Source organism: Rhineura floridana, chromosome 6 (genome assembly GCF_030035675.1).
Source record: "Rhineura floridana isolate rRhiFlo1 chromosome 6, rRhiFlo1.hap2, whole genome shotgun sequence".
Classification (NCBI taxonomy): Eukaryota; Metazoa; Chordata; class Lepidosauria; order Squamata; family Rhineuridae; genus Rhineura; species Rhineura floridana.
In genome coordinates, this window is record NC_084485.1 from 156,657,348 (window position 1) to 156,683,468 (window position 26,121).

A 26,121-nucleotide genomic window follows, 5' to 3' on the forward strand; every position below is an offset into this window, starting at 1 on the left:
CACCATAATGTACAGCAGAGGTAGGCAGGACATAGAGCAGGATCATCTGTTAAATGACTGGTGATTTGCTGTAGACTGGTAAGAGTTCCCCATTGTTTAACAATAGTACAGGGCTAGCCCTGCAATTAGGGTGAGTGAAGTGGCCACCTCAGCCAGTCGATTTCAAGTGTCAAGAAAGGACAGTACATTGTTGGTTATTTAATTTGTTGTTGTATTTTTACTGCGAGTGAGCAGGGAGAGGTAACTAGACTGGTCTTGGTTATTATGTACCTTAACTTTGTTGGGTGTAAAGCTCCAACACATGTTACAAGTGGCTTGAACCAGCAGGGGCGATAGGCGGAAATGTTATCTATTCTTCCCTCTGCTTATTCCTCCTCTAAAGTGTTTGTTGTTTTTGAAGGCTTTGCTCTTCCCCTTCCTTCCTGTCTTGGTTCTGTTAGTTAGTAATCAGTGGAAGCTGCATGACTGTTTCAGTATATATGGCTTTGCCTCTTTGTAGTAATAAACCTTAAGTATGTTTATTCTTTCAACTACCAGTCTTAACAGACCAATTATTTCTGCACTCCCCTGCAACACAAAAACTCTAACAGACTTGGTGGGGGGTAGGAGGACGGGTCACCATTTGCTGCTCTGTCTCAGCCTCAGACAGTGAAATTTCTTGGGCTGGCCCTGAATGCCTCCTCCCTAGAGGTGGGGGAGAAATTTGATTCAGTTCACATTTAAAGCCAAATCTATCAGACTCACACTTTCTGAAACAATATGAGAATTGAAATATAACCGAAGTCAAGGACAGAATTTTATCTGAATTTTACAATGCAATTCTCCACCAGTCTTTATGAAAATGTGCTTAAAAATAAACGTATTAGTGAAAAAACATACAAAAATGCATTATATTAGGAGAAGATGCTTGATAAAATGTGTACGTTTGTCAAACCTGCATACCAAAATGTGTTTATTAGGAGAAATTTGCAAATTCCAGCACAAATGTGGAGAACTGAATTTAAAATTAGAAAGTGAGAAAACCAAAACTGACAGATCTTTCCATCCCTACCATTCGGTCAGGGGCGTCACTACCGGGGTGCGGAGGGTGCGGACCACACCCGGGTGACACCCTGAGGGGGATGACACCCAGAGCCGCCCCGCGCCGTTGGCCGGCAAAGGAGCCGAGAAGCGCTCCGGGTCGGCTCAGCCAACTCCTCCTCGGAGGCAGGCGGACAAGACCGACAGCAGGCGCCAGCTCGCTGGCGGTGAAGCCGGGACAGGCCTTCCACCACCAGCCTGGAGCGCGTGGTGATTGTGTGCGTGAGTGCATGCATGCACGTGCGCGCACACAAGACCATCCACCTCCGTCCATGCACCTGGGAGGGCGCGCGCCAGAGGTCCGCACCCCCTCGCACTTCCGCTAGTGACGCCGCTGCATTCGGTTTTGGGCCTCCAGTTGCAGCACTTCAGATGATGCCTGTTGCTTCTGCCTGCCCTCTCTTTTTAGCCATTAGCTGCTGAGGAATATGTGATAGGCCAGATGCTAAATTAGCATGGATCTTTTGAAGCCATAATGTAGGGAGCTGGGGTTATTATGTTTATGTAGGAGATTAGAGCAACAGGAAGAGAGTTTGCTGCGTGTGTTGTTTTGTAGCCTGCCTTTAATAGGGTTGCCAGGTCAGAAGCATCCCAAAACCTGAGATTTGAGGGGCGGGCCCTAGTGATGTCATGGAGGTGGGCCTGAGTGATGTCACGGGGTAGGCCTGAATGATGTCATGGGGCAGGCCTGAGTGATGTCACGGGGCGGGCCTGAGTGATGTCACGGGGCAGGCCTGGGTGATGTAATTAAGCATGAGACATTAAGCATCAATCACAGTTGCTTGAAGCATACAATTAAAAAATATATCTGATTGGAAATTAAAATAGAAATCTTAGCTAAAAGATGGAGCCTGGGTAGGGAACATTTAATCTATCTGCTTGCTTTCAGCAAGAAGGGTTAAGTGCCTTCAGGCCAGGGCAGTCACCAGAAGGCCACTGTAGGGACAAAGGAGCCTAGTGTTGTGGAGATGTTAGATGGGAGCTTTGGGGAGTAAAGATGGAGGCTCCTGAAGGCTACAATTCTAAACACACTTACTAAGGGATTAAGCCCCATAGAACTCAACAGGACTGAATGAATGAATAGTTTATTGTTCATAGCCATTGGCCGCCACAATATATAAAATATATAAAAAAGTACATATAACACCAAATCAACATACCTATAATAACAAAAGCAGTGAAATAGTAACATTTTAGCCTGTAACAAATTTGCATTAACTGTCAGGATTAGTGTGATTGGTTTAGGAATTTAGCCCTGATTTTGGCTGCTGCCAAAGCAAATTTTGCTACTTGGGTGGTTAAGTAAATATCACTGCCGGCCAAGAGTATACAGATTCGCTCAAGGACAGTCCTGTTTGACAGGGATAGCAGAATGGAATGAAGAAATCTAAGCCTTGGCGAATTGTACAGCGAGCAGCTTAACAGATAGTGGACAATGTCCTCAACCTGTCCCATCTGGCAAATACATAATCTTTGTTGTATTGGGGTATTTGCACATCTCCCTTCTAAGAGGGCGGAGGGCATAGTCTGGAATCGTAGCACTGGAAACAATTTTCTCAACGTTCTGGAGGTCAATAAAATAAAATAATATTCCAAGCCAAAAGTTGTTTTAAACAAAGGGTACCATCGAGAAAAGGCTGAGTGAGTAACTGCATAGAGCTCCCATCTTCTGGAGTAGAGCTGGATTCTGTCCCTAAGGAGACGCTTCGCTTGGTGAGAGGGATTGATTGGAAGAGTGTCTATACTTATCCCATAGGTGGCAAGAATTAACTTGGTCCGGTTGAACCAAGAAAAGGGGGATGAGTTTTGCATTTGTTCAAGTAGACATTTCTTTGGGAGTCTCGACTCGTTCATGCAGGCCTATTTAAACCAATACCGGGCGAGGGCGGAATGGACCAAAGACTGCAACGAGGGGAGTCCGGTTTCTGTCCTCATTAGGGTGACTGGCATGCCTCGTGGGGCCGCCAGAATAGATCTTAAAAAAGAGTTCTGATTTATCTCTAAAGAGGACATATTTGCATACCCCCAAATCTCAGCCCCGTAGAGAAGCTGGGGAACTATTTTCCTCCTAACAGCTTCTAGAACTGGAGAGACTAATCATCCGCCTTTGATATTATAAAAGCGGAGAAGTGAGTGAATGGAAGGTGAGGTCTTCAATTTAACTACTTCAAAGTGTGGATTCCATGTGAGCTTAGCGTTTGGTCTCAGCCCTAGGTATTTGGTGCTACTTCGTTGGTCAATCGGTTTGGCATTTAATTTCCAGACATGGGTCTTCCTTTTCCTTCCAAAAACCACCACATTGGTTTTTTCATGGTTAATCACTAGGTGTTCCTTAACGCAGAACTTGTCCAGATTTCTTAATAGCTTTCTCATCTCAATTAATGTAATGGAGAGTAGAACTAAATCATCTGCATACAACAGAACTGACAGTTTAGCATCTAAAACTGTGGGAGGAAAATAATCGGGGCCGCTCAGATCCTGAACAATATTATTAATATAAAAATTAAAAAGAAAGGGAGCTAGGAGACAACCTTGACGAACCCCTCTCAAGGTAGAAATGGGTTCGGATAACAAGCCATTTGCGCCAAATCTGACCTTGAGTGAGGTGTTTGAGTGCAGCATCTGAATTAGATAAAGTAATCTTCTGTCGATATTAGTGGATGCTAGTTTTTGCCACAGTCGACCCTGGTCTATAAGGTTGAATGCGGAGGAAAAGTCAACAAAAGTGGCGAATAACTCTTTCCTATCACTAAAGGCATATTTCTGAATTAGGTGCAAAAGCATAAGCATTGATCTATGGTAGATTTCCCTCTGATAAACCCTGCTTGTTCTTCTGCAAAAACCATGTTCACTTCAGCCCACTGTTCCGCTTTAATTAACAGAAATTTAGTGTACATTTTAGCCACCACATCCAAAAGGCTAATTGGTCTGAAGTTTTTTGGATTTGCTTTGGATCCCTTTTTGTGGATGGGCACCATGATACTTACGTCCCAGCCCGGGGGGGGGTGTTCCATGTTGGTTAATAAATGTAAAGAGTTTAGCAAGAATTGGTGCCCACCACTCCGGGTTGGATTTGAAGAGTTCTGCTGGTAACATAGCCTCACCGGGAGCTTTTTTTGGCGGGAGAGATTTTATCAATGCTACTATTTCACCCAGGGTTACTGGGTCCCATTCTGGGCACAAATGCAGGGGAGAGAGATTTAACATCTGTGGGATACCTACCATAGAGGAGGAACCAAGTGAGGAAAAAAGGTCAGTAAAATGAGAGCACCATTGTTCAGAAGTGACTTGATTATCCAGGGGGGTATAGGCCCCCTTTAACCTTACCAAATTCTTTTCAAGAGAGGCAAGACCAAGTTCCCTCCACTGTTGGGTTATAAAATTTTCTTTTTTCAGACGGAGAAGGTTTTTATACGCTCTGCGTGAGAGAATATAATTATTGAAATTTTTTAAAGTGTCTGCCGTCCTTAACTTGCATATGGCTCTTGTAAGAGAGCGTTTATAAGAAGCACACTGAGGCCCTATCAGACATGCAACAGGTAAGAGGCTGAGGAAGGGAACAACCAGTGTTAGAGAGAAGAGATGAAGGTGGACATGAGGAGAAGACGACTATGAGGAAGAAAGGCATTTATGAGAATGCACCTAGAGGGAGGTGAGGGAGAGGAGCGGAGAGTGGTGGGACTTTGTGTCCAGCCACAATATCTTGCTTGACACCAGTGGAGGTTGGTCCACTAGGGCCTCCCAAGGAGAATGTCAAACAATTATTAAATGCCCCCCCATCTCAAAGCCACACATTCTTTTCTGTTCTACACACATTTTATACTTCTATTTGGATAGGGTTGCCATATTCCAGTTCCACAAATCCGGGCAGGTTAATTTGCATATTATGCAAATTATTTGCATGTTATTTGCATATTATGCAAATATTTGCATATTAATATTTGGATTGTCCAGTTGTTTTGTTTTTGTGCCTAGGAATTACCACCAAAAACTGGGGAAAGATGTGAGAAATCTTTTTTTTTAAGCAACATTTTCAGCCTTAAATGCCTAGACTCTAGTTTCCAACACTATGGAGTATTTATTGATTGATTAAGAGAATTTATATCCTGCCCTTTTGCTGTTAAAAACAGAGCTCAGCACAGCTTACAAATATCATAAAAACAATAAAAATACACAATCAATATAAAAACATAATAAAAACACAAAATAGCAACAAACATAAAGTAAGTCAGGGCAGCAGCACGGTTAACCATAACATATACAATATATTTCAGAGATGTGGTGGGTGGAGAAAAACAAGCCAAAATGTTAGGAAAAGGAGTCTTTCACACCACATGCTCAGTTCTAAATACTGTTGCAGCAAGTTTTACAAGTTCCTCCAGTGTTCCACTGGTGCAGGCACTCAGACATTCAAAATATCTGTATGTTTCTTATGTTTTATAAAAGCAGAGCTTTGCTTAACTCAAAATTTCTCAGCCACATCTACACAGGTTCCACCTCCATACTCAAAATGAAACTGGGCCTGGAAGTGTGCAACAACCCCACAAATACCTTGCTAATTAGATTACCAATGCCAGGATGTCTGTCTTATCGACTACTCTCCTGCTCCCCCCCCCCCCCGGGGCATCATGAAAGACCCAGTCCTGGGCTCAGAAAGAAAATAAATATCTGGTCCTCTTCAAAGTATTGAGAAGCCTCTTGTTTTAATTGAAATAATAATTATAAATTCTTGTTCTTATCACTAATGGGAGTTAATTATCTTGCATATGCTGCTGTTGCTTCTATGGCTGTAACGGAGTGAGGTTAAAGATAAGTGAAATGCAAATAGGAAAAAAAAACACAGAAGGCAGTAACACTTTCCTAAATGTAATACCATACCAACCACAACAAGATTCCTATGAGTAAGGCAAAAAACTAAGCATCTCACAACCAGTCAGGATTCCTAACCAAAAACCATAAATATGATAAATGAAGAAATATGTATATAAGCATGACTATCAAATATATTTATTATTTACACAAACTGTAAAGATATTTATAGTGCAATCCTAAATTTATTTATTCAGAAGCAAGTCCCAGCATATTCAGTGGGGCTTGCTCAAACAGGGACAGAACTGCAACCTCAAGTGATAAGCAACTTCATTCACACAACCCAAAATTCCGAATCATGCCACTTTACGCTGTTTTGCAACTGTTTATACTTGTTTTATGGTCATTGGATTTTAAATGGCTTTATTTTTTGTTGTGAGCTGCATTGGTTTCCAACCCTACCTCACAGGGGTGTTGGAAAGACTCCATACACGCACACGCACACACAGCAGATGTATAAATACATACAGGCCATATAATAGTTTATTGTCAAACCAGTTGGTCATTGCAGAAAAATCAGTATTAGTTTTAAAAAAATCAGTATTACTTTCCTACAGAATAAAAACTGTAATACCTAAGTAAGCCCTGCCTACTTGCTTTAAAATTGGACTGGAGACAGAAATAGTTAGAACACAAACCAGAGCTTGGAAAAGTTACTTTTTTGAACTACAACTCCCATCAGCCCAATCCAGTGGCCATGCTGGCTCGGGCTGATGGGAGTTGTAGTTCAAAAAAAGTAACTTTTCTTTTTTACATTCACTCCAAAGTCCCATTGATTTTCAGCACATTCATAACCATGTCTACTCAAAGTAAGTCCTATTGAATTAAATGGGATTTACTTTGGGCATATGGGATTAGCATTGCTTTTACAAAAAGCAAGTATTGGGAAGGTTTTCAAAACACTGCCCAAGCTCTGACTCCTGCACACAAGAGGAAAAAAAACTGAAATGTATATACTTACCCAATTTATGAGATTTTCAGATAAACGGGGGGGGTGGGTGAAACCACCATTTTGTTTTCTAGACACTGCCTGAGGTCAATGAAACTGAAACACAATCCCTGATTGGCTGCAATGCTGAACGGGCGGGGTTAAAGCTACAAAGTGCTATAGTACAGTACTGCTTAAAGAAAGATTTAACGGTCGAGGGGGGTGGCTGACGTTTTTGTGTATATCTCGAGAACCAGACCACCTAGAAACTTAATTTTTTTTAAAATTAAAGCTGAGAATCCGGGCCACGTAAGGGGATAGCCAGGCGCCGGGTGGCATGCATAGAATCCGGGTAAAACCCGGCTATCCGGGCAATATGGCTACCCTATATTTGGACTCAAAGAAGCTCTGCAAACATTTTTGGCATTTTACTGTTCTCTGGTCAATCTGGTCTCTGCACCACTCAGTCAATCTTAATCCCAAAGGTCTAAAAGTATGTGGTGGCCTAATGTGAATGGGAGAAACACAGCTGGGCAACGATTCTCGTAATGGGAAGAAGGACTCTGCAGAGAAGCACAGGCAATTGTCAAGAGAGGTTCGGGTTCTTCCAAGAACCCTTCACGTCTGGGTTATCTATAAACTGTTAGTTTCCAGGCCACAGGTAACAAGGAGCAATGGCAGACAAATTGTCTAAGGATGAAAATGGACACAGAACGTAAAGAGTGGTCACAGGATTTTTCTACCTGTAATGCGAGTCTGACGTGGCAACTTGCATTACAAATGGAATATTAGACAAAATGCTGGATCGGTCCCCAGTCATGTTCTTCCCTTTGATAGTTATGCGGGCTGTGTCCTTAACAAACTTTTTTTAGACAGGCGCATACACATTTTTGAAAAATGGCCACAAACATTTTAAAACTTAATGGAAACTTTTTAAAGGAATTGAGGATGGTTGGGTCGCCAACATTACTTTCTAAATCCAGAGTTTCCCCTCTGTAGATGCATCACACTGAAAACTTGCAGAATTGGGTTTTTTAAAGGCTTGCTCTGGAGCCAAACAATTGTTTTTTTGTTTTTAGATAGAGGCAAAATCACCACCACTGCTCTGAAATATTATAGCCTAAAGGTTGGTTTTCATATTTCATATGCCGCCTGGGGCTCCTTCTGGGAGGAAGGGTAGGATAGAAATTTAATAAATGATAATATTTCTTGAGAGGATTTATTATTTTCTCACACCAATTTCATAGTCCCCATATACAAAAACTAAAATAAAATTGAATGTTAACAGGTCAGTGAAAATTTCTGAAAAGTGATTTCTTAGAAGTAACCATATCACAAATAATGTGAGAACTGGCCCTTTATGAAAGCTGGAAGGGCGGGATATAAATCAAATAATAAATAAATAAATAATAAATAAAGTATTAGAGGAGGCTCCCCAAAAAATAATATACTGGCTGCCTGGTACTCCAGAACCTATGCAGCTTTTAAAGCGCCCAGCGGCATAATGTCATCAGCATTGCTACTGATCATGTTTTTCTCTGTGGACCTCTCCCTGGTGCTCCTGTTGGCATGAATGAGCTTTTTAATCCAACAGTTAACATCCCCCTTGTTTCGCCAGTTGTTTGGATCTCTCTGGAGAGTGGGGCTTGATCTGCCCTGCAGAAATGCGTGTTTTGCTTTTAGTTAAAACCTCTCTAATGGCATTACATAAGGAGGTTTTAAAGGAAATAACTGCTCTCGTGTGGGCATCACTCAGCCAGATAAGCCTTCGAGCCAATCCTATCGTAATATTTTTTTTAATATGGAACAACATCCTTGAAGGAATACACATGAAATGCATTATAAGGATATGTAGAGTGAGTCCCCAGGAAATTTACAGGGAAGATAGGAGAAGCCAGCCTGATCTCTAGTCTGAGGGTCTTTCTTGCAAATGGATTTGCATTCTTTAAAAAAATCACATAGATCATAGATTGAAGCTCTGTTAAACCTATAATAGTGCAATATAATCTATAATAGTATCTCTATTATACTATTCAGAAACCTCCTTACCCCACAATATATAGGAATAAAACCCTCAGAAGGAGTCTTGTTTTCTGCTCCGCCCTTCTGAAACGTCCCCCTTACACAGGCTGAACGGAAGTAAAGGGCTCCAGAGTGGCTGGAACCTTGAAAAAGAGCAGCCTTCTTTGGGAGTGGAGATCCACTGCAACTAAATTGTTCAAGTGGACAAGTGCCTATAGGAATGGAAATGAAACAGACCCACTTAAATGTAAGGTAGTATTTATATAGGGAGACTCTCTGGACATTTTAAGTTTGTATTTTTTTAAAGAGGTTTTTTTTTAGAAGTCCCCCAAATGGCCCTGTGAGCATATTGCTGCTACCTTACCTTGTGTGTGTGCATGTGTGGGGAGGCACCAACTGCCCAATCCCAGCTGCACTAACACCCAGGATTTCTCCATTGTTTACTAAGGGTAGCTGTTACTAGTTTTAACTTTTAAATCCCTTTGTTGTTGTTATGTGTCTTCAAGTCGATTACGACTTATGGCGACCATATGAATCAGCGACCTCCAAGAGCAAATGTCATGAAACCACCCTGTTCAGATCTTGTAAGTTCAGGTCTGTGGCTTCCTTGATGGAATCAATCCACCTCTTGTTTGGCCTTCCTCTTTTTCTACTCCCTTCTGTTTTCCCCAGCATTATTGTCTTTTCTAGTGAATCATGACTTCTCATTATGTGTCCAAAGTAGGATAACCTCAGTTTCATGATTTTAGCTTCTAGTGATGGTGCTGGTTTAATTTGTTCTAACACCCAATTATTTGTCTTTTTCGCAGTCCATGGTACGCGCAAAGCTCCAACACATTTCAAATGAGTTGATTTTTCTCTTATCCGCTTTTTTCACTGTCCAACTTTCACATACATACATAGAGATCGGGAATACCATGGTCTGAATGATCCTGACTTTAGTGTTCAGTGATACATCTTTGCGTTTGAGGGCCTTTTCTAGTTCTCTCATAGCTGCCCTCCACAGTCCTAGTCTTTTTCTGATTTCTTGACTATTGTCTCCCTTTTGGTTAATGACTTTGCCGAGGTATTGATAATCCTTGACAAGTTCAATGTCCTCATTGTCAACTTTAAAGTCAAATAAATCTTCTGTTGTCATTACTTTAGTCTTCTTGACGTTCAGCTGTAGTTCTGCTTTTGTGCTTTCCTCTCTAACTTTCATTTTCATGGTGGTCTGTGGGCGGGTAGGAGGCAACAAGGGAGGAGGTGGAGAGTGAGGCAGGGTGGAGTGGAGAAAACAACTGTTTAAAAAAATGGAGTGGAGGGAAAAAGGAGCCGGAGGGCAAGAACGTGGATAAAGGAGGAGAAGGAGGCAGCAGCAGAATGGAGATAAAGTGTGGAGGTGAAGAATGACATATGTGTCCTTGCACTTGCACACAAAGTGGCCTCCACCACCCTCACTGGCTACTGTGCTGCATTTGCAGTATTTTAACTTTTTTACATCTCAGGAAAATGTGGCCTCTGCCTCCCTCCCCGCCTCCCTTACCAGTGGAGAGACCACAATTGCTATCTTATGGATAAAAAGAATTGTCCTACTACCTCTGTATGTGTATGTTTATTTTGAATGTTGTTTTAGGCTACTCAGATGTGTAGCAGCCAAGGCCAGCACCTTGTAGGCGTTTTTTTTTTAAAGTAACTGAAATGGAATTGTAGTGATCACTTTTGAGAAAAAGCAAAGTAATCAGTTACTTTCAGAGCAATTGTAATTGTAACAGTAATTACTACTTTTTGGGCCATGTAACTGTAACTGTAATTTATTACTTTTTAAGAGTAATCTTCCAAGCTCTGAACATAAGGAAAAGACAGTTCCCAGCCCTGAAGAGTTTACAGACTGAATTTAGGAAAGAGGTGGAAAGACAAGAGGGAGTTTTGAACAAGGGCCACAGTTTTGAACAAAGGCCATGGGGTTAATCCAAAGACTTTATGGAAATTGTTGATTTTAGATGGGGATTGATGGAGGAGATTGAGGAAGAACAACAGTGATGTTTCGGGAGGGAGAGCTAGGCATGTAAGGGATCAGCTAGCAAGACAGAAAAGGCAGTTTGTTGAAGGGAGCAGGAGACTTTCAGGCTGCATATGATGGTAAAGGTGGAAGAGTGAATATCACAGCCAGGATATGTCAGGATATGAGCAGGGGTGTAGTGGGTCTTAGACCCTTTACTTTTTTGGGAGCAGGATCCCAGCAGGGTCCCTATGTCTCCAGCGTTCTATGAACCAATCAGCATGAAAGAGGAGTGTGTTGGCCCCTGATTCTAACATGCTCCCTTGTCCTTTCCTACTGACTGGAGCCAATCAGAGTGAAAGGAGGCGAGTCAGCCACTGAGAAGGCTCTTCTCAGTAGCTAACACACTCATGCTGATTGGCTCCAAGGGATGCCTGTTGTTATGGGAGAAGTTGCACGTGGCAAGAAATGAGGAGTGTGGAGATGACAAGTGAGGGAGCATGGCTGTGAGGGGACATGGCATGACTATCATGAAGGGACAAAACATTTCTGAATTTGTCACTACACTACTGGATACGATAGCAGCAAGTATGGGGAAGTAAGATCATAGAGGATGTTAAAGACAAGGACAAGGAATTTGTGTGGGATGCAGAAAAGGATGAAAAGTCATTTGAGGAGGTGTATCGGACTATAATATTTGAAAATTTATGCTCTTTCAAAACTGGTTAGCCTGAAAAGGGGGCTACTTATTAAGACTTCAAAAAAGCCTAAGGGATTTTTCACACCAGTCCTAGCAAGCAAGGCCAGCTCTGGTTTCCTGATGAGTATATAGCTGTATGATATCTACGTGTGCAAGTATGTGTTTTGCATCTGCATTTTATTTGTTTAAATGTACTTAAAACATCTTAGGTGCACACCTAAAACAAAGAGGCCCTTTGACTTGCATTACTGTCCTACTATATCCAGTCCCTTGCAAACCCCTTGGCTGCCAAATGCAGCAATACTAGGGCTGAAGCTAGCAATTCCCTTTAGAAAGTCTGGCTGCTCTTACATTACTCACAGGGGCATCTAGTAGGGGCGAAATTGAATGAATTTCCCATGTTAATGTGTTTATGTCGCCACATATCCTTTTATTAATTTGCCTTTTAAAAACTGATTGATCTGATGTCCAGCAATTGCTGCTGCCGCCACCCACGATAACAAATGGCACGTTTACTTAGCCACATTTCCTGGCTGTTGATAGACTCTGACAGGTGCCATTAAAGAACATGTTTTTTATGAGAGCAGAACATTTTTCACCCAGTGTGAATAGAGGCAAAAAGATGTATTAAAGTGTAATCATGGTGCTTGAAGGGTTCTGGCAGGAGACTGGCTACTATGTAGGGAAGGATTACTCTTCGTGATCTGAGCAGGGCCTCTTTAAGACTCTGAGAGGAACAAGGGGAGAATGTTTATTTGAGGGCCACTCCATTCCCCATACAAGGTGTCGATGCCCTTCGCCATCCCCAGCTGTAAAAAAAAGAAAAGATGCATGTAAAAGACATTTATATTTGACGTCAGAAAGCAGTATGCTGTTATGTCTCTAAAAGATGAAGACAACATAAAAAACACTTGCAAGGTATGGCATTTCGTTAGCCCTTCTGTACCTGGGATCCTCTTGTCATGTTTCATCAGCTACTGTAAACTAAACTAAACATAAATACATTTAAACAAAATATTTGCACACAATGACAAACTAAATTCAGATTATAGTAGAAGTTATATTATTGTAGAAATTATATATCCCTTTTTTACTTTTGGGCAGCAAATTCAGATGTGAGCTTATCAAAAGACATATATCTCTAAGATGGTATTCTGTAGAGAGAATAAATGATGACAATCTTGACTATAGCATTGTTCAGCATAATTTATTTTTAATAAAAAATAGTTTGGAGAATTGTCTTTCTCCACAATTTGAAATGGGCAGAATTACATAAAGGCAAAAAGCTAGGATAACATTTTGAAATACTTCTTTCAGGTTGTTCCAGGAAATTATCTTCAAACTACTATGTGCAATAATCTCAGGTCCACCACATCCCTCTCAGCAGTGTTCTTCAGCTTTGGTCCCCAGATGTTGTTGGACTACAACTCCCATAATCCTGACCATTGGATAATATGGCTAGGGATGATGGGAGTTGCAGCCCAACAACATCTGGCAACTCAAGGTTGAAGAACGGTATTTAAGAAGTTTCCGCTCAGAGGACAGAGAAATTTGGATAACTTTTAGGTAAGTTCTCACTAAAGCTACCGCATCCCTTTCCAGTGTATCATGATTTTGAGAAGAATGGTCCAGTCTTGCCAAGAATCCAAACAAATTTCACAATTTCTATATAAGCCCAGGAGTGCTTCCAGTTCCATTTGAAGTTTATCTGAGATACTCTAGTTAGCACCCTGAATTTGTCTCTGCCAGTTAGCTTGCAGTCATTTTTTCCATCTGAATATGTGGCTTCTACTTGATGACTCATTTTCTTTGAGTCTTCTCTTTCTTCAAAGTTGTTCTACATGCCACAGAAAAGGGAAGAAGGCAACTGTTTTTCTGGCATAACATCAAGACCTGGTTTTTGTAGGATTTTGCTGAGACAATCAAATCTCACCAGGACCTTATGCCAGAATACTGCCACAAAATATATTTCAAATGTCTTCCGTTGGCTTCTAACTTAAATCAACACCTCTTTGGACTCATTGACAATCCTTATTAAAGTTTCCAAAACAGAGTCATATCCAAGCACAAGAGTTTGTGTGGCATATTCTCTGAAAGACCATCTTGTTTGCAACAGGTTTTCAAAGCGATCTTTGGTGTATTAATAATAATAACAACCAGTGACAGTACTCACCAGTAAATGATTGGTTGCCACCTCTTTGTTTTTGCTACTTACACGTGCTCACATGTTAACATTAAGAAGAACTGAGAGGTGAATTTCTACACGTGGCTTTTATGCTCTCGTTCCTGCATTTGCAGATTAATTATCTGCAGTTTAGGGTTGGGAAGGCAGGCCATAAAATCAAGTAGTTGCACAGCTGAACTGTAACTCTGTGAGTCTGCTTTTTCAGCTGTTAAAATAAAGGTGTCTCCTTCATGTTGCCTTAATGTGACTTCATGGGTATATGCCATCCCAGAATATAGGAACATAGTCTCTCTCTGATGGGACGTTAGTCAGGCAGACAGAAGCACTGGGGGTGCTCTGGGGGTGCTCAACAGTGAAGGAAGCTCGAAGGGTTGAAGTGCACATTGAGTTTTGTTTAGGTGCACATCTGAGATATTTTAAGTATACATCGGAAAATAATAAATGGGAGCGCAGTTGTCGTCGGCAAGAGATTAGTAACATCGACAAAGCCACAAAGTTTAAAACTGCCCACCTTCTCCCAAGGTCTAGATGTGACAATGAAGGTCTGTGCCCTTCGGCTTTACATTGAATTCGAATTCAAGGATGCCGTCAGTGTGCTGGGGCCTCTTGCGTGCTTTGCAAAGATGCAAAAATGTTGAGGGTGTTGCAATATAAACTGCTCCAGCAAGAAACAGCAATAAAGCGTGCATTAGCATACTTCAGCCAATAGGTGGCAGCAGGAAATGTGTACGGTACTGCAAGCAGCAGGGACTACAAAACTGCTCTCATAGCTCCTTTTATTTTAGTTTCTGCCGCTTTGGCCAGTACGAAGTGTAAAGCAAGATCCAAGCTGTTCGTGTAACTCACAAACCTCCCTTCCTAGTAGTGATTTTAACCAAGAAGCGTGAGCTCTCTTGTTTGTGATTTCAGCAAGGGAACTGACAGTATGCAGTCTCTACTACTAGGCTTTGCAGATCTGTTTCAAGCATAGCAGTTGTTCAGCTCTTAATAGCAATCAATCAGCTCTTCACTCCACAAGAAAAAAAGATTTCGAATCCCAATTTCTCTTCCTGACCAGAGCTGCACCCCTGTGCGTGTTCCTAGAAGTACTCGCAATCAGGCTGACCTCACCACACAGGCTCTTACTTAGTGAGGGTGGCTGGGGCAAAGTCTCCCCTGTCCTAAGCACCAATTTGTTGTTTTAACGTATTACAACCATAAGAATTAAGCATATTTGACAGCTCCATCCAACGATCCTCCACAGTGATGCATACTGAGTTTCTTTCTTACAGCAAAAGTGAGCTGTCAGCTTCCACCACTTGACAGTTTATATTTTGTCTTTACAGGTTCATGCCTGTGTCATCCGCATAAATGCATACACACACTTGTTAGGGAATTAGGGTTGCTGGTGACTCTCTGTTGCATAATACTTTTAATGGCAAGCTTGTGTTTACTACTGCTTAAAGGGCCCTTAGATGTTTGGGCAGCCCTTTGGACTCCAGTAAAAACCCTGGACGCTGAAGATGCCCTTGAAATGATTGAATAACCTGCCCACTCTTCTTCCTGGCTAGCTGTCCTTGATTTTTGGGCTTTGGGGGACCATTGCCCTGTAACCTCTCATAATCAGTTATGTTGACCAGAGTCCTGTGTACATTAGGAGTCCTGTGTGATAGAGTGATGGGCTGTGCCTTTCATGGACTGGTGGTCCAGGAAAACCCTGAGAATGCTATGTGACATCTGGGGTTCTGGTTCTCATGCTTGCTGTGTAGAATGTGCAACTACATATTCAGTTTCTGCCAAGAAAAACTGGAATTTCGGCCGCTGGGTACCAAGAGTTTCAGCAGATGCTAAAACATTTGGTGAATCTGGTCCATTAAACAATGGGTGCTTATCCTTGCAGGACAAGAGTTTGTGTTGGAAACGTAACAGTTTTTGCAATGAATCTTAGTAATAAACTGTGAATTGTCATAGCAGTTCAATTGTGTGTTTTTAATATCTATGTGTAGACACCACAGCCTGGGAATTTCTACCCCTCTTTTGCTTACTCAAGCATTCATTACCAAAATGAGCAACAAAAAGGCAAATGAGGTTTGGTTTAAGTAAGTGTAAAGTGAATGATGCACTTTGGGACAAAAAGCCCTGGCTTCACAGTTACACTGATGGAATCTGCACTGGCCCTGACTAAGCAGGAAAGAAATCTTAGGGTAGAATAAGCTCAACAAAACAGCAGTTGTGAAAAACACAAACTCCACACTCAGATCATTAGGACAGGGACTGAAAATAAACCATCCAGCATCATTAATGGCTTGGGATGACCTGGGTATGTAAATGGCTTGCCTTCTTGTACAAGATAAGCCTGTTCTTTGACATTGGAGGCCCTCCTCTGGCCTCCCCTGCCATTTGAGGTCAGGACAGAGAACAAGGCCTTCTCAATGGTGGCACCCTGTATATGGAATGTCCTCCCCCAGGAAGCTAAGGGGGGAGGCATGCCAAAGTTGTATGAAACTGTTCATAGTGTGGAGAAAGTGAATACAGATTTTTTTCTCCTTTTCTGATAACGCCAGCGCTCACAATCAGCCAATAAAATTGATTAGTAGTAGGGTTGCCAGGTCTCTTGTTTTCACTCAGATATTCTGGTTTTGGGGGGAATTCCCAGGTTTCTGGACTCTTAATTCTTTTTAATGAAAGCTAAATCCCTTGGTGGTCCTGGTTCAAGAGATATACACCAAAATGTCAGCCCCCCCCGCAACCTCTGTTAAATGAGCAAGTAGCTGACTTCTCTAATCCCCGCCCTTCCATGCTTTTAGCCAATACGTGAAGTCAGGATTGTGATTGACTAGGAATCTCCAGGAAATAGCTAGAACCCATTGCAAGTCCTGAAAATAGTTGCTTTTTCCTGCTTGTCTAAGGAATCAAACAAGTTTAAATTTTCCTGGGCTGTTGAAGACAGCAATTTATTTCTGCAATCCATAGCCTATTTTGAAAAACTTCCCAGTATGAAGCTTTAATCCTATACCCACTTTTCTAGGAGTAAAGCTGCAATGATAATCCCACAAAGCTGGGAGTAAGCCCCATTGAATTCAATAAGACTTACTTTTGAGTAAACATGGTTTGGATTGTGCTGTAAATCAATGGGACTTTTGAATGAACATAGAAAAGGATTGTATTGTCTTTCTCCCTCCAATCCTTTTTTTTAAAGCAGGCAGGGCTTATTTAGGTGTTACTGCTTTTATTTGGCAGGAAACTAATACTTATTTTTTTAAAGAAAATGTTCTGCAATTTTTTTAAATATTCCCCACTTTTTTTAGGCTGTTGACATGTCAAATATTACTTGCAATCATATTTGGACAGACAGGGCAGTAAAAAGTAATATATGAGTTAACATAGCAATGGATTGTGTTGTAAATCTTTCCCCCTCTAACCCTATTTTTATTTTTACTTAGGTTTCACTATTTTTAGTTGGTAGGAAACTAATATGGATCTTTTTAAAAAATAATTCTGCAATGACCAACTGGTTTTGACAAGAAACTATTATATGGGGTGTATGTATTTTTACACCTCCTGTATGTGTATGTATGAGTCTTTCCAACAACCCTGTGAGGTAGGGTTGCCGACTGGAAACCAAGGCAGCTCACAAGAAGAAAGAAATCTGTTTAAAATCCAATAACAATAAAAACAGTTTCAAAACAGCTTAAAGTGGTATGATTCTGAATTTTTGATTGGGTGAGTGAAGTTTCTTATCACTTGAGGTTGCAGTCCTGTGCACACTTCCTTGTTTGAGTAAGCCCCACTGAATACATTGGGACTTGCTTAGTGCTAAATATGTGTAAGATTGCATTGTAATACAGGTTGTGTAAATAATAAACATCTTTGACAGTCATGCTTATATAAATATTTCTTCATACTATATCTCGTTAAGTATCTGATTTCTCACAAAATCTATGGTTGTAGATTATTTTTTCCTCTACATTTTAAGTGTGCCTTTCTTCCTTTGCGTGGTCGTGATCCCCCTCTGTTGTTTTCACATTGAGAGGCAGATTAGGCTGAGAGATGGTGACTAGCCCATGGTAACCCAGTACACTTTGTAGCTGATTTCCATTTTAAAAAATTAATTAAAATGATTTACATGAAGTAGATCCACATGATACATTTAAAGCACATCCAGCTCACATTTAAAATGCATGACTTTCCCCAAAGAATCCTGGACAGCGTAGTTTCCCACCACCCTTAACAAATTACAGTTCTCTTTATTCTGTGGTGGGATTCATGTGCTTCAAATGTGTATTGAGTGTGCTTTAAATGCATGGTGTGGATCTGCCCTAGGTGTGCTGTGCATTCATTAGTGAAATGAAAAGAACAATTTAAAAAGGTATTTTTTAAACGGGAAGGCCTGTGGCTCAGTGTAGGGAACATGTTTTGCATGCAAAGATCCAAAATCCAATAGCTGAAAAAGACTATTGCCTGGAATCCTGGACAGCCAATGCTAGTCCATGTCATCTGTACTGAGCTAGATAGTACCAATGGCCTGAGTCAGTATAACGCAATATTCCTTTGTTCCTAAAAGAGGAAAGATACCCAAGGACCACAGTGACTCTGAAAAAATATTTATGTATTTTATATATGACCTTTAGATACCGCTTTATTGTAAAAAAACTCAAAGCTGTTTACAGAAGGAATTAAAACAATAACATTATTGGCGAAACAGTTAAAGACAGGTATTTAAAAACATTCAAAGTGATAAAACCAACAATGAGTTAAAAACAGATAAAAATCATAATACCTTCTACATCCCTGGGTAGGCTTGCTTAAATAAAAATGTCTTTAGCAGGTGCCGAAAAGAGTACAATGAAGGCGCCTGTCTAATGTCAATAGGCAGGGAGTTCCAAAGTGTAGGTATTGCCACACTGAAGATCGATTTCTTACAAGAGCAGAACAAATATTATGTGGCACCCGTAACATGGAAAGCACACCTTGAACTTGGCCTGGTAGCAAATTGGCAACCAGTTGGGATTTCAGAGCTGAAGTGTGCCAATAGGGTCTCACCAGAGCTTGGAAAAGTTACTTTTTTTAACTACAACTCCCATCAGCCCAATCCAGTGGCCATGCTGGCTGGGGTTGATGGGAGTTGTTCAAACAAGTAAATTTTACAAGCTCTGGGTCTCACTCATGTAAGCAGTTGTGCCAAAGCATTAACTGCAGCCCCCGTGTCAGGTTGTGCTACATGGGGATTTCTGTGACCTTAGCTGACTGGCTGCCAGGATTTTTTTTAGTTTTGGTTAGGAACCCTGATTTGTGGTGGGATGCTGAGTTTTCTGTCGTACCCATAGGAATCTTGTGGTTGGTATGGTATTGCATTTAGGAAATCATCACTGTCTTTTGTTTTTCTTTTCCTATTTGCATTTCATTTACCTCTGACCTTACTCCCTTACATCCATAGAAGCAACAACAGTGGTTCCATGTGGTCAGCTCAACACCCTTAAACCCACTGATGATGCACCATGTTATTTGCATGATAGTTTATTTCTTGCCCGGTAGTGGTAAAAGAGAATTCACATACTGGGGAGTGTGGCTGCCACTTCTATTGTTCCCAAGCTACTGCCTATAAAGGAAGACCAAATTAGGGTTGCCAGGTGTCCACTTTTCACCTGGAGACTCCGGTTTTTGGGGGTCTCCAGGTGAGTCACCTTAATCTCTGGACTTTTAGCTTTCATTAAAAAAAAGTTTGTAGGTGGTCTGGTTCAAAAGATATAAACCAAAATGTCAGCTGCCTGCCCCCGCAACTTCTGTTAGTACTGGCTGCTCTAATCCCTGCCCTTTCAGGTTTTTAGCCAATAAGTGAAGTCAGGGTTGTGACTGACAATAGCAATAGCTAAACCCCATTTCAGGTTCTGAGAACAGTTTCCTTTTCCTGCTTATCTCACATCAGGAATTCAGAAAATATATAGCTTACAGCAGCATTAAGAGTACTTTCTCTGTACAGGATTGGGAATTGCTTCTGAGTAAACATGCATAGGATTGCACTACAACAGAAGATCACAGCAGGATCTTGGTAGGCATAAAAGAGTACATGCAGGGTTTTTTTTAATTATTTGCAAAAATGGCATATTATACTTTTTTCTTTCAAATAATTTTTGAAGTTTTAAAAAGTGTACATGCTGCAGAGTTATACTTTTCTAATTAAGGAGTCAAACAAGTTTACATTTTACTGGACTGTTGAAGAGGGCAGTTTATTTGTCTTATTCACAATTTGTTTTGAAAACCTTCCCAATATGAAATCTTTCTGGGAGCAAACCCCATTGAATTCAGTAGGATTTACTTTTGAGTAGACGTAGTTAGGATTGTGCTGAAAATAAATGGGACTTTTGAATAAACATAGAAAAGGATTGTGTTGTAAGTCTTTCTCTCTCCCTCCAATCCTTTTTTTAAAAAAGCAGTTAGGCAGGGCTTATTTAGGTGTCTCTGCTTTTGTTTGGCAGAAAACTAATACTTATTTTTTTTAAAAAAAAATGTTCTGCAATGGCCTTCTGGGTTTGACAATAAACTATTATATGGAGTATATGCATTTTTACATTTCCAGTGTGTGTGTATATGGAATATTTCCAACAACCCTGTGAGGTAGGACTGGAAATCAAGGCAGCTCACAAGAAGAAATAAAGCCATTTAAAATTCAATAAACACAAAACAAATATGAGACAGTTGCAAAACAGCTTAAAGTGGCATGATTCCTTATCATTGAATTGCAGTCCTGTGCATGCTTCCCTGTCTGAGTAAGCCCCATTGAATACATTGTGACTTGCTTCTGAGTAAACGTGCATAGGATTGCACTATAAATATTATTGGTTGTGTAAATAATAAAAATCTTTGACAGTCATGTTTATATAAATATTTCATATTATGTCGTGATCTGTATCTGAGTTAAAAACACATACAAAACATTAGCTGCTATATGGCTGGGTGGAAAATGGTCTGCCTTCAAGTCGATCTGGACTTATGGTAACTCTATGAGTAGGGTTTTCATGGTAAGCGGTATTCAGAGGGGGTTTACCATTGCCTTCATCTATCCCTGGGTACGCTTGCCTAAACAAAAATGTTTTTAGCAGGTGTCAAAATGAGTACAATGAAGGCGCCTGCCTAATGTCAATAGGCAGGGAGTTCCAAAGTGTAGGTACTGCCACACTAAAGGATCAATTTCTTACAAGAGCAGAAAAAGTACAATGTGGCACCCATAACATGGAAAGCACACCTTGAACTTGGCCTGGTAGCAAATTGGCAACCAGTTGGGATTTCAGAGCAGAGGTATTATGTGCTGATAGTAGGGTTGCCAGGTTCATGGCCTGTGACTGATCCTGTATCTTTAGGAGAAGAGGAAGCCAAGTGCAGGTGTTCTTACAACACTGTAATGGGAAAAACCACAAGGTGGAATTCCCCCTTCCCCCTGCACAACTTTTAAAGATACAGAACACCTCTTGGAGGCTGGGCCTGGCAACCAAGACGTCTTCTGTATCTTTAAAAGTTGTGCAGGTGTTAGGGAGAATTCCACCTTGTGGTTTTTCCCATTGTAGAGTTGCAAGAACACCTGCACTTGGCTGACTTTCTCTTTTCCTAAAGATACAGGATCAGTCTCAGGCCATGAACCTGGCAACCCTAGTAAGAACATAAGAACATAAGAAGAGCCTGCTGGATCAGGCCAGTGGCCCATCTAGTCCAGCATCCTGTTCTCACAGTGGCCAACCAGGTGCCTGGGGGAAGCCCGCAAGCAGGACCCGAGTGCAAGAACACTCTCCCCTCCTGAGGCTTCCGGCAACTGGTTTTCAGAAGCATGCTGCCTCTGACTAGGGTGGCAGAGCACAGCCATCACGGCTAGTAGCCATTGATAGCCCTGTCCTCCATGAATTTGTCTTCTTTTAAAGCCATCCAAGCTGGTGGCCATTACTGCATCTTGTGGGAGCAAATTCCATAGTTTAACTATGCGCTGAGTAAAGAAGTACTTCCTTTTGTCTGTCCTGAATCTTCCAACATTCAGCTTCTTTGAATGTCCACGAGTTCTAGTATTATGAGAGAGGGAGAAGAACTTTTCTCTATCCACTTTCTCAATGCCATGCATAATTTTATACACTTCTATCATGTCTCCTCTGACCCGCCTTTTCTCTAAACTAAAAAGCCCCAAATGCTGCAACCTTTCCTCGTAAGGGAGTTGCTCCATCCCCTTGATCATTCTGGTTGCCCTCTTCTGAACCTTTTCCAACTCTATAATATCCTTTTTGAGATGAGGCGACCAGAACTGTACACAGTATTCCAAATGCGGCCGCACCATAGATTTATACAACGGCATTATGATATCGGCTGTTTTATTTTCAATACCTTTCCTAATTATCGCTAGCATGGAATTTGCCTTTTTCACAGCTGCCGCACACTGGGTCGACATTTTCATCGTACTGTCCACTACAACCCCGAGGTCTCTCTCCTGGTCAGTCACCGCCAGTTCAGACCCCATGAGCGTATATGTGAAATTAAGATTTTTTGCTCCAATATGCATAATTTTACACTTGTTTATATTGAATTGCATTTGCCATTTTTCCGCCCATTCACTCAGTTTGGAGAGGTCTTTTTGGAGCTCTTCGCAATCCCTTTTTGTTTTAACAACCCTGAACAATTTAGTGTCGTCAGCAAACTTGGCCACTTCACTGCTCACTCCTAATTCTAGGTCATTAATGAACAAGTTGAAAAGTACAGGTCCCAATACCGATCCTTGAGGGACTCCACTTTCTACAGCCCTCCATTGGGAGAACTGTCCGTTTATTCCTACTCTCTGCTTTCTGCTTCTTAACCAATTCCTTATCCACAAGAGGACCTCTCCTCTTATTCCATGACTGCTAAGCTTCCTCAGAAGCCTTTGGTGAGGTACCTTGTCAAACGCTTTTTGAAAGTCTAAGTACACTATGTCCACTGGATCACCTCTATCTATATGCTTGTTGACACTCTCAAAGAATTCTAATAGGTTACTGAGACAGGACTTTCCCTTGCAGAAGCCATGCTGGCTCTGCTTCAGCAAGGCTTGTTCTTCTATGTGCTTGGTTAATCTAGCTTTAATAATACTTTCTACCAGTTTTCCAGGGACAGAAGTTAAGCTAACTGGCCTGTAATTTCCGGGATCCCCTCTGGATCCCTTTTTGAAGATTGGCGTTACATTTGCCACTTTCCAGTCCTCAGGCACGGAGGAGGACCCGAGGGACAAGTTACATATTTTAGTTAGCAGATCAGCAATTTCACCTTTGAGTTCTTTGAGAACTCTCGGGTGGATGCCATCCGGGCCCGGTGATTTGTCAGTTTTTATATTGTCCATTAAGCTTAGAACTTCGTCTCTCGTTACCACTATTTGTCTTAGTTCCTCAGAATCCCTTCCTGCAAATGTTAGTTCAGGTTCAGGGATCTGCCCTATATCTTCCACTGTGAAGACAGATGCAAAGAATTCATTTAGCTTCTCTGCAATCTCCTTATCGTTCTTTAGTACACCTTTGACTCCCTTATCATCCAAGGGTCCAATTGTCTCCCTAGATGGTCTCCTGCTTTGAATGTATTTATAGAATTTGTTGTTGTTGGTTTTTATGTTCTTAGCAATGTGCTCCTCAAATTCTTTTTTAGCATCCCTTATTGTCTTCTTGCATTTCTTTTGCCAGAGTTTGTGTTCTTTTTTATTTTCTTCATTCGGACAAGACTTCCATATTCTGAAGGAAGACTTTTTGCCTCTAAGAGCTTCCTTGACTTTGCTCGTTAACCATGCTGGCATCTTCTTGGCCCTGGCGGTACCTTTTCTGATCTGCGGTATGCACTCCAGTTGAGCTTCTAATAGAGTGTTTTTAAACAACTTCCAAGCATTTTCGAGTGATGTGACCCTCTGGACTTTGTTTTTCAGCTTTCTTTTTACCAATCCCCTCATTTTTGTGAAGTTTCCTCTTTTGAAGTCAAAAGTGACCGTGTTGGATTTTCTTGGCAATTGGCCAGTTACATGTATGTTTAATTTAATAGCACTGTGGTCACTGCTCCCAATCGGTTCAACAACACTTACATCTCGCACCAGGTCCCGGTCCCCACTGAGGATTAAGTCCAGGGTTGCCGTCCCTCTGGTCGGTTCCATGACCAACTGATCTAGGGAATAGTCATTTAGAATATCTAGAAACTTTGCTTCTTTGTCATGACTGGAACACATATGCAGCCAGTCTATGTCCGGGTAGTTGAAGTCACCCATTACTACCACATTTCCTAGTTTGGATGCTTCCTCAATTTCATATCTCATCTCAAGGTCTCCCTGAGCATTTTGATCAGGGGGACGATAGATCGTTCCCAGTATTAAGTCCCTCCTGGGGCACGGTATCACCACCCACAACGATTCTGTGGAGGAGTCTGCCTCTTTTGGGGTTTCGAGCTTGCTGGATTCAATGCCTTCTTTCACGTATAGAGCGACTCCGCCACCAATACGTCCTTCCCTGTCCTTCCGATATAGTTTATATCCAGGGATAACCGTATCCCACTGGTTTTCTCCATTCCACCAGGTCTCGGTTATGCTCACTATATCAATGCTCTTCTCTAAGACCAAGCACTCCAGTTCTCCCATCTTGGTTCGGAGGCTCCTAGCATTAGTGTACAGGCACTTGTAAGCAGTGTCTCTCTTCAAGTGTCTTTGGCACTTGTGGTTAGGCCTGTGGTAATTTTGCTCTTCTGAATTTATATCCTGTGCCCCTGCTCTCACAATGCCTACTTCTAGGCCTACCCCTTTTAAAATTTCATCATTTCTTTGGTTTTTATCCCAGGGGGGAGGTTTATTCCAAACCGGACCTTTCTCAGCTCCTGTCGGGTTTTCCCCCTCAGTCAGTTTAAAAGCTGCTCTGCTACCTTTTTAATTTTAAGTGCCAGCAGTCTGGTTCCATTCTGGTTCAAGTGGAGCCCGTCCCTTTTGTACAGGCCCGGCTTGTCCCAAAATGTTCCCCAGTGCCTAACAAATCCAAACCCTTCCACCCGACACCATCGTCTCATCCACGCATTGAGACTGCGAAGCTGGGCCTGTCTGGTTGGTCCTGCGCGTGGAACCGGTAGCATTTCAGAGAAAGCCACCTTGGAGGTCCTGGCTTTCAGCATCCTACCTAGCAACCTAAATTTTGCTTCCAGGACCTCACGGCTGCATTTCCCCATGTCGTTGGTGCCAACGTGCACCACGACCACTGACTCCTTCCCAGCACTGTCTACCAAACTATCTAAACGACGGGCGATATCCACAACCTTCGCACCAGGCAGGCAAAACACCTTGCGGTCTACACGCCCATCACACACCCCACTGTCTATGTTCCTAATGATTGAATCACCCACTACAAGGATCCCTCCACCCCCTGGAGATATATCCTCTGCACGAGAGGATAGCTGCTCATCTCCCAAGGAATGGGTCCCTTCTAAGGGATCGTTTACCTCTTCCTCAGCTGGATGCTCTCCTTCCCCGAGACCATCGTTCTCCATGATAGCAGGAGAGCTATCATCGTTGGAGTGGGACACAGCTATAACGTCCCTGAAGGCCTCCTCCACACACCTCTCTGCCTCTCTCAGCTTTTCCAGGTCCGCCACCTTGGCCTCAAGGAAATGAAGTCGTTCCCGGAGAGCCAGGAGCTCATTGCACCGAGAGCACACCCACGACTTCTGTCCAACAGGCAGATAGTCGTACATGCTGCAGGCAGTGCAAAACACTGGAAAGCCCCCACACCCCTGCTGGCTTCTTACCTGCATAGTTTTGTTTAAGGTTTATTACGTCAATGGGTTGGAGACTGCGGTTTAGTTGAGGTCAGGGAACAGACGGGCAGAGTGGGGGGCCCTGGCCTCCTCGCCCTGCTGCCGAACTCGCTCTGCTGCTTAACTCGCCTTGATGCTTTGTCAGCTGGGGCTCCCTCTAGCTCGTAGAGTACTCGTAGAGTACTGATGCATAGTACAGTCTTTAACCATGTCTAATAGACTATGACTTTTGGCACCCACATGCCTGAAGAACCATACATACTCTGGGACATGCTCACTTCCTCACATTCATAGGGATACCTACCCAGCAGGTGTGTGGTGCCTAATGTTGTTGCAGCATGTGAGATCCCATCATTTTACATTAATTTTCTATTCATCGACCTAGCAATGGCCAGAATTAATTTAGTGTGGATGAAATATGCATTGTCCTTGTGGGGGCAACTGAACAGCCTACATAGGCTGTAGTTAAAAGGACCATTAAAACCAAACCTTCCTCAGATCCATTAGGCCAGTCTCTCTGCAATGAAGAAGATAAAGCCCTGCTGTGTGAAATGTCATGCATAATTGGGTCGATGGCTGCTTTAAACTCTGCCCCTTCCTCCAGA

At 42.0% G+C, this 26,121-nt stretch overlaps 1 protein-coding gene across 1 annotated transcript in view; it reads left to right on the forward strand.

The window, feature by feature from the left end:
• LHX4 (LIM homeobox 4) overlaps positions 1 to 26,121 on the forward strand; it is a 125,678-nt gene that overhangs the window by 87,219 nt on the left and 12,338 nt on the right. The window lies entirely within an intron of this gene.